This window comes from Suricata suricatta, chromosome 16 (assembly GCF_006229205.1).
Source record: "Suricata suricatta isolate VVHF042 chromosome 16, meerkat_22Aug2017_6uvM2_HiC, whole genome shotgun sequence".
Classification (NCBI taxonomy): domain Eukaryota; kingdom Metazoa; phylum Chordata; class Mammalia; order Carnivora; family Herpestidae; genus Suricata; species Suricata suricatta.
Genome location: NC_043715.1, coordinates 22,019,306 through 22,028,135, shown reverse-complemented (window position 1 = coordinate 22,028,135; position 8,830 = coordinate 22,019,306).

Sequence of the window (8,830 nt, the reverse complement as noted above, 5' to 3'; positions counted from 1 at the left end):
TTAAAATTTCATCATCTCTCTTGTGAAATGGAAATTCAATAGTTGATATTTCACTAGAAATGTATTTTATTTTCTAGGTCATTAGTTCCAAGACAGTTCATTAAAAAATTTTCAAAGTGTGATTCATTATTCACGTAAACAAATATTTGTCAGTTGATTTTATATTTACAAAACTAGTGATAATCAACTTTGATTTCCCTTCAAAAAACATTTTCATATAGTTTGTGACAGATGATGTCACTAAACCACTATACAAGGTTTGCTCATTGTTATATGCAAGCTTTATAGCAGCGATTTGTAGCCTACAATTTCTGAAGAAATTTTATATGTGATATTTTTGAAAGGAGGATGGTGATTTAATTTGCAACTGGAAAAGTATAAGAAGAGAGGAAAAGGATGGTCACTGGTTGATTTTCAGTTTACATTGAGATAACTTTGTTTCCAAGACACATATGTCATGCACTACTGAATAAGAACATGGCAGAAAACAGAAGCATAAAATACAGGCCTTTAAATCCAGCCAAAGATATTTCAATAGTATTATTCTTTTAAAAATCTGGAGCAAATGTTAAACCATACAAAGCTACTAGTGTTAACTAGGACTATTCTAGGATACCCAAGAAGTATTCACTGTGCAGAGAAATATTTGAAAAGTTGTCCAAACTCATTAATCATCCAGAACATGAAAATTAAGACAAATCTCTTTTGAAAAAATGATGTTCTATCTGGATAGATTATTGTTTTAACCACCTAACTGATTCTCTGCTTCTGACTTTGTTCCATTACTGTCTCAACAACAGTGTGATTTCTTTATACTATATTCATGGTTTTATTCTTAAAGGATGAAACAGTATCTGACACATAGTAGGTATACTTATTTATGAAGTGATAAGAGTAAATAAACGGTTCCTTAATACAAATAAATTAAACTAGCAGAATTACTTAAAATCATATGCTCCATTTATTCCTGTGGTTAAACGTTAAGTCAAACATATTGGTTCTAGTTGACATTCTGGAAATCAATTGAGTTGGTACTGAATTAACCACTAACGTACACTGAGTACCCCCTGGGCTATTTGGGATCACTAGAACACCTACTTCTCTTTTGAAATGGACAAATACAGTTGAGATGGACAATACTCTAGTTTGGCTTCATGAATATTATATGAGCATAAAATATAAATATACATTATTGCTGGAGAAGTCCATTGGACCTACAAAAACTAAAAACAAACAAAAAGTAAGCAAGCTCAAGTATGAACTCATGGAGAAAAATTCTATGACCTTCTATGGCCATTGACAAAGCAAGATGCACACCATACAAAGACATTTGGTCATTACTGACAAGTAAATTAATTAATTTAATCTAATCACTTGGTATTGGAGCCTCAGCTCTAGTATTTCTGACACAGTCTTCCTTCTCAATAATTACAATCAAAGAGGAGTTTGAGAACTAAGGCACAGAAAAGTGTCCACTACCTTGAAAATATCATGTAGTTAGTGAGTATGTAGTTAATTATTATTTTTCTTTATTTTATTTTTAAAAGTTTTTAATGTTTATTTATTTTTGAGAGAGAGAGAGTGTGCAAGCAGGAAGGGACAGAGAGAGAGGGAGACACAGACTCTGAAGTAGGTTCCAGGCTCTGAGCTGTCAGCACAGAGCCCAACGTGGGGCTCAAACTCATGGACTGGGAGATCATGACCTGAGCTGAAGTCAGACACTCAGCCACCCAGGTGCCTCGGTTATTATTTTTTAAATGCTTATTTATTTTTATTTTGAGAGAGGCAGAGAATACAAGCTGGGAAAGGAGCAGACAGAGAGGGGGAGAGAGAATTCCAAGCAGGCTCAGCGATAGCATAGAACCTGATGCGAGGCTTGATTGCACAAAATCACGAAATCACGACCTGAATTGAAATCAAGAGTCAGACGTTCAAGTGATTGAGTCACTGAGGCACCGCAATACACAGTTAATGAAAATGATGTTTATCAGTACTCATCCTAAATATATCTTTCAGATTACATTTACAAGGTTAATCCCCTTCACAAACATTTCAGAAGTTTAAAAAAATTTTTTTTTATGTTTTTTATTTATTTTTGAGAGACAGAGAGAGACAGCACGGGCAGGGGAGGGTCAGAGAGAGAGGGAGACACAGAATCCAAAGCAGGCTCCAGGCTCTGAGCTGTTAGAACAGAGCCCGCCGCGTGGCTCGAACTCACGAACCGTGGGATCATGACCTGAGCCGAAGCCGGACGCTTAACCGACTGAGCCACCCAGGCGCCCCTGTTTAGGCAGTTTTTATCAAAAATGATCAGTGAAGAAAAGAAAGAATATTTGCATTGGATATTCATAGCAATCAGTTTGAGTCTATACCATTTTCAGTTGATTTATGGCGGGTGAGATTTCTTTAATTATTGGTGGGCATTCCTGTTCTGCTAATACAATAGAATTCCTAAGACTGTTACTGAAGTCATCTTGTAGGGACTGTATTTGAAAAGGCTTACCTATATTGGTAACATGGGATGTGTCAATGATACACTATGGATGACATTCTGTCTGTCATATGGAGAAAGGTAAATGATTCTTCAAGTAACTGTCAGAGATACTGCGGAGGATTTTCTTGTTGTTTTCTACTTTTCCATCATATGCTGAAAATAAATTTTAAAAATTGAGTCTTTGCTCATTTAAATGTATCTCAAATGATTACTTATCCCATAAGAACATAAAGATTATGTTAAAAAAGTTGGAAAAGACAAAAAACAAATTCAGAAAGTCATATGAATAATATAACTACATCTGTGTTTTATCAATAAAACTTGATGAGGCAGAAATTATATTTTCTCCCAGAGGCTCTGGAACTAGTGTACTCATAATGCTATGATTGTCTTCCTGGTGTCATGAACGAGGTTAAAAACTATATCTGTGGCATTGTTCCCAGCATCTAGAATACTAATGTACTAGCAGGGGGTTATCTCTTCTGGGCGAGAAGGATTGAATTTGGGAAAATGAGAAGAATGTGGGCAATTAATCTAATTCAGACACCTGAAAACTTTTTAAAATGGAATACTACCAATGTAAGTAAACCTTTTCTTTTCTCTTAGAATAGTCTGCTCTGTAAGGTTGACAATGCAGGCTCAATCTGATCTATAGACACACATCAACTTTTACCAAATTGTTTTTCAAGGAAAATCTATGTAACGATTTTTTGAAAAGGTAATTAAAATGCAGATTCCCTGGCCACATCCTCAAAAGTAATGACTCATAACCTCTGGGAAATGTCCCAAAGAGTTATAAGTTTAACTAGCTTCCTTGGTGATTTTGCTATTCAGTAAAGAATGTGAAAGTCTACTTACTACCAATGGTGCTCAGATGTTACCATGCCCCAGAATTACCCCAGGACTTATTAGAATACAGACAGCTGGTCCCATCCAGTTTCTGATTTGTCATAAGTGAAGTGCAATTTGGGAAAGGGCACGTCTAACAAATTCTCAGGTGAGACTAATGCTACCAAAGAGAACGGTGGTCTGAAAACCTCAACTCCACAAGAAACCTTTTCACACTAAAGCAAACACAAGAATTCACCTGAAGTTTCTGTTAGAACAAAGATTCAAAAGTCCCATCTCCAGGGGTGCCTGGGTGGCTCAGTCAGTTAAGCATCTGACTTCAGCTTAGGGACATGATCTCATGGTTTGTGGGTTTGAGCCCTGCACTGGGCTCTGTGCTGACAGCTAGCTCAGGGTCTGGAGCCTGTCTTCAGATTCTGTGTCTCCCTCTTTCTCCATCCCTCCCCTGCTCACTCACGCTGTTTGTCTGTCTGTCTGTCGGTCTCTCTGTCAAAAATAAATAAAGCATAAAAAAAGTTAAAGTCCTACCTCCAGAGATTTTGGTTCAGTAGGTTGGGAGTGGGGCCTGATGAGATATTACTAACAAGTTCCTAGATAATGGCTCACGGTGCTCTGTTAAGAACTACAAATCTTCAACTCTATTAAAACACTTGGACTATGGAATTGAGTCAATTACTTCCCCCCTGATTTGTCTATAGATTTCCAGTTCACCAAATATAATGAAAAATGCTAAGAGAAAAAAAATGTTTTCAATTCTATTAGCAGCAGAGCAGTTAGGCACAAACTGTGTTCTAAAGGAAGGTTGCGGGCTACCTACGTTGTCTATTTCAGCAGCCCCCTCATCACACAACCATCAAAACGGAATCTCTTCCTATGCAACTAGCAATCCCAAAGCTGTGTTCTGATTATGTGTCCACTGGTGGGGACAGTAAGAAGAGATAGATCAAGCACCCAACAGGGTAGCTGTCATCACAAATTAAACCTCTGGGTGTGGTGTGGGAGACTGGCCAGCAGGATGCAGGGTGTCAAAAATTAAAAAAGAAAAGAAAGACAGAAAATGCAACAAAATATACCCAAATGAATACTGTTATCAATAAGGAATAAATATTCGATTTAAAAAATTGTAGAAGTCAAACTGATCACAGAGGAATCGCTCATTTTTATGAAAATAGTATTTCCTGTTGCACTAAAAATAACACCAATAATATAGTAATAGAAAATGAGTATACAGTTTTGAGGGGAAAAATTCACAAGTTAGGTAGCTTACAAGACCAGTCAAAGAAAGACAATCAATTTTTTCCCCAAATGTTTCTGGCTCAAAGGTTTCTGGTCAATGATCTACAATGACAAGCAAATAATAGAGAACATGATAAATATATTGTTTCTGGAATTTCAGCAAGTGAAAAAATTATCAAAATAAGGGAAAAATATTGTTATTACAAATGATGTATTATCTATATGGAAACGTAATGTGCAAGCTGGCCTACAAAGTGTTTTTTAACATTCTTCAGATAATGTCATGATCCAAAATAATGGTTTACCTCTTTGGTAATGCCACTTCTCAAAATAGCAAATAGTATTCTGATCACTAATAAATAGTAATAATTGGGTCTATTTTTCTAAAAGTTTTCATCCTTTAAAAACATGTTTTTAAATGTTGATTTGTTTTTGAGAGAGAGGCAAGGAGGGGGGCATCGAGAGAAGCAGACACAGAATTCTAAGCAGTCTCCAAGCTATCAGCACAACGCCTGATGTGGGGCTAGAACCCACAACTGTGAGATCATGACCTGAGCTGAAATCAAATGCTTCAGTGAGTCACCAAGGAGCCCCAAAACTTTGCAACTGAAAGGGATTGTCCCTCCACAGCCCCAACATAGCCACATACCAATGGCAAGCATGAAAATGGAGCTCTGGTTTTATAATGAACATCAATGGGACAAATAGATAGAAATGTATTTATGTAAAGTGAAAGAGAATGAAACATATTTCACAAAAGGTTAACTTGGTTTCAGTCATAAACAAACAGAAGGAAGAAAATTATTTACATGAGATATAATTCAAAATCTGATTTAACTGTCAGAACAATTTGCAAGAAATTTATTTTATAAATGAAAATACTGTAGGAGAAGGACAGTCTAATATTTGGCTCATCTGGAAACCTATAGGAATTATGTCTGGTTCTTTATGTATATGATCTAATTTCATTTTCAGAATGACAACCTTTGGGAAAGTGAAGCAATGATCACAATTTAGAAAAATACCCACTTCAAAGGTTCTGGAGCACAGTCAGGGAGTTTGATTAGCTCTATGTTTGGCATATAAGAGATAGAGCTAATTAAATAATAATTAAAGAAGTAATTAATATTTAAATAATTAAGATTTAAATAAATAAAGTATGTGTGTATATATATGAGAGAGGTGTATATATATATATAAACATATGCTTTTATATATGTATATATGCACACATATACACTATACATGTATGTGTGTATTTTTATAAGGTATATACATGTATATACATGTACATATGTATGGTACTATTTACTATATATGGGATAACAAATTTATATTTTTGTTCTTTCAATAAGAACAATTCAAGACAGAGGGGAACCTGGGTGGCTCAGTTGGTTAAGCATCTGACTTCCACTTAGGTCATGATCTCATGATTTGTGAGTTCAAGCCCTGCATCAGGCTCCAGGCTGACAGTGTGGAGCCTGCTCAGGTTTCTTTCTCTCTCTCTCTCTCTCTCTATCTGCTCCTCCCCTACTCACTTACGTTCCCTCTCTCTCTCTCTCTCTCTCTCTCTCTCTCTCTCAAAAATAAATAGATAAACTTAATTTTTTAATGTTTATTTATTTTTAAGAGACAGAGTGTGAGAGGAGAAGGGCAGAGAGAGAGGGAGACACAGAATCCAAAGCAGACTCCGGGCTTGGCTCTGAGTGGTTGGCACAGAGGCTGATGCAGGGCTCAAATCCACGAACCATGAGATCATGACCTGAGCCAAAGTCGGACACTTAATCGACTGAGCCATCCAAGCGCCCCTAGATAAACTTAAAAAAAAAAAAAAAAAACAATTCAAGGTAGATACTGGTGCTTAAAGACATGTTAATTAATGGCTTTGGAATGGAATGAAATGACACAGGTCTGGACTTAGGCCTCTTTGAATAAAATAGTGCATTTATAGCAAGCAGTAATGATCTTTTGTCCATCTCTAAAGTTTTTTCAAAAGATATTTCCCTTGTCACAGGTGATATAAATTTGTGTTTCTAAGATAAATCAGATAGCTTTAAAAATCTGCCTTGCAAATTTTCAGACATGTAATGGTATGCTGGCAAATATACCTACGGGGATGTAAGATATATACTATAACAATTATTACTGATAGCGTTGATTAGTGTATTCAAGTTAACTTAGAGGTACAAGAAATACTAGAATATTTCAGTTTTATTGACAATTTTGTATATTAAAATGAAATGGTATTCATTTTTAGGGAACTGTTATATTTATGGAATCTTTTCTTGAAAGGTTTCATGAATCTTTGAAGGGCTGAATAAATTAGAAAAGAAAAAGCAATTATGAAAGCAGGTGGCCAAGGATGTGTTTTCAAATGCCAAGAGTCAGAGATAAAATTTTAGGAGATTATGATGATATTGATCAGTTGTTTTGAGATAATGTTCTCTTGCATCAATAGCAATAAAAGGTGAGTGAGGAGGAATGATTAGATACTCCATGACAGGAGACTGTCTGGGGAAATAAGTATAAAGATCCATTTTTAATTTTGGAGATTCTGTAATCCATTTTCATTTCAGTTCATAATATGTTGATAGTGGGTTGCAGGAAAAATGCTATTAAGATGACTTGTTTATACAATTTTCTTCAGTAAATGAATTGATCTTCCCATTTATTTGATTTGTGATGATGGCATTTGTCATGTTACCTTAGGACTGCAATCCAAACTTTAAGAAACCTCTGGCATGAGGAGTGACAGGAAAAGTAATAAAAGCTTGTTTCCAGTGTACTTCTTGATGGATGCTATCAGTATCTTGTTTGTTTTCCTAAAGGTTTTATTTAGGCATTCTTAAAAAAAATCCAGAGGAAACTAAATTTTTAGACAACTGGTATTAATTGGGGTAGATATCTAGTAGCACTCTTGCCTTATTTTTTCCCCAATACTAAAACTTCCATAAAGTATAATGTGGCTTATTCAAATCAAGAAGGAACTTGCTTGGGGCACCTGGGTGAGTGAGTCAGTTAAGCAACTGACTCTTGATTTTGGCTCAAGTCATGATCTCACGGTTTGTGAGATGGAGCCCCACAATGGACTCTGTACTGACAACATGGAACCTGCTTGGGATTCTCTCTCTGCCCTTCTCCCCAACCCTCCCTCCCTCCCTTCCTTTCTCTCTCTCTCAAAATAAATATTAAAAAAAAAAAAAGAAAGAGGCAGCAGCTTGCTTCATAATGAGGGCTGGGAAAATCCAAATAACCTAAAGTAAAAAATGGTGGAGTTCAGTCATGAATGGCCTGGTGCGAAGAAAAGAAAATGCAGTAAAATGTCCTTGGCAAATGTATAACAAATATAAAGGAAAAATAAACTCTAATTCTGATTACAGAATTGAAGCTTCAGAGGTTGAGTGTAGAATAATTAGCCAAATAAAGCTTATGTACCTTGACTATGTGATTATTTTTGAAGGCAGAATAGTCAGGTAGTTTGAAACTGTGCCATCTAGTTTCCTCACAGTGGGTCAGTGATTTAATCTGTTGTAGATTAATGATCTCTAAAATGAGGGTCATAGTAATCCTGAAATATATGTTTGCTATGATAATTAGCAATGATGAGGATGATAAAAACATCAGAGGCCATTATGCATCTTTTTCTCAGAAAGTAGAATGAACTACTAACAAGAAAAAGGAAATAATAATCAACTAACATCATCCTGAGATGTCTGGCACCATCTTCTGGCAAATAAACCTTTTATGTTATATTTCATATTTTATTTTATCTATATATACACATATTTTTTAAATTTTAATCTCAGATATCTTTTTGAATCCTTCCTAGTCCTATTAGTCCCTAGTCATTATTCAGGTAACTACTTCCTTTTTCATGTGACAGTAAGTGGTGTGCTACTGAATGCTGGACAGCAGGTCCTAGGCGAGGGGAAGTGGGACTTGCTTTATACTTCCTGCCAATTGCTGTGGTGTAAAGACTCCCAACATGACCAATTGCAAACTGCCATTAATTTAATAATCACTTCATAAAATACTTAAAAAATTAACAATTGACTTTATGCACCAGTTGAGTTGATTCTTTTAGAATCTGGTCTCTGCTGGTCTTTTAGATTCCCCTTTCAGAAAGCACTCACTCCCTTTTCCACAGCAGCATCTATGTGATGGTTCTTTCTGCATAGTCACCTTTGCTCCCTGATAACCTTATTTACTTCTCTTCACCAACTTTTTAATAATTCACAAATAACAGGTTGG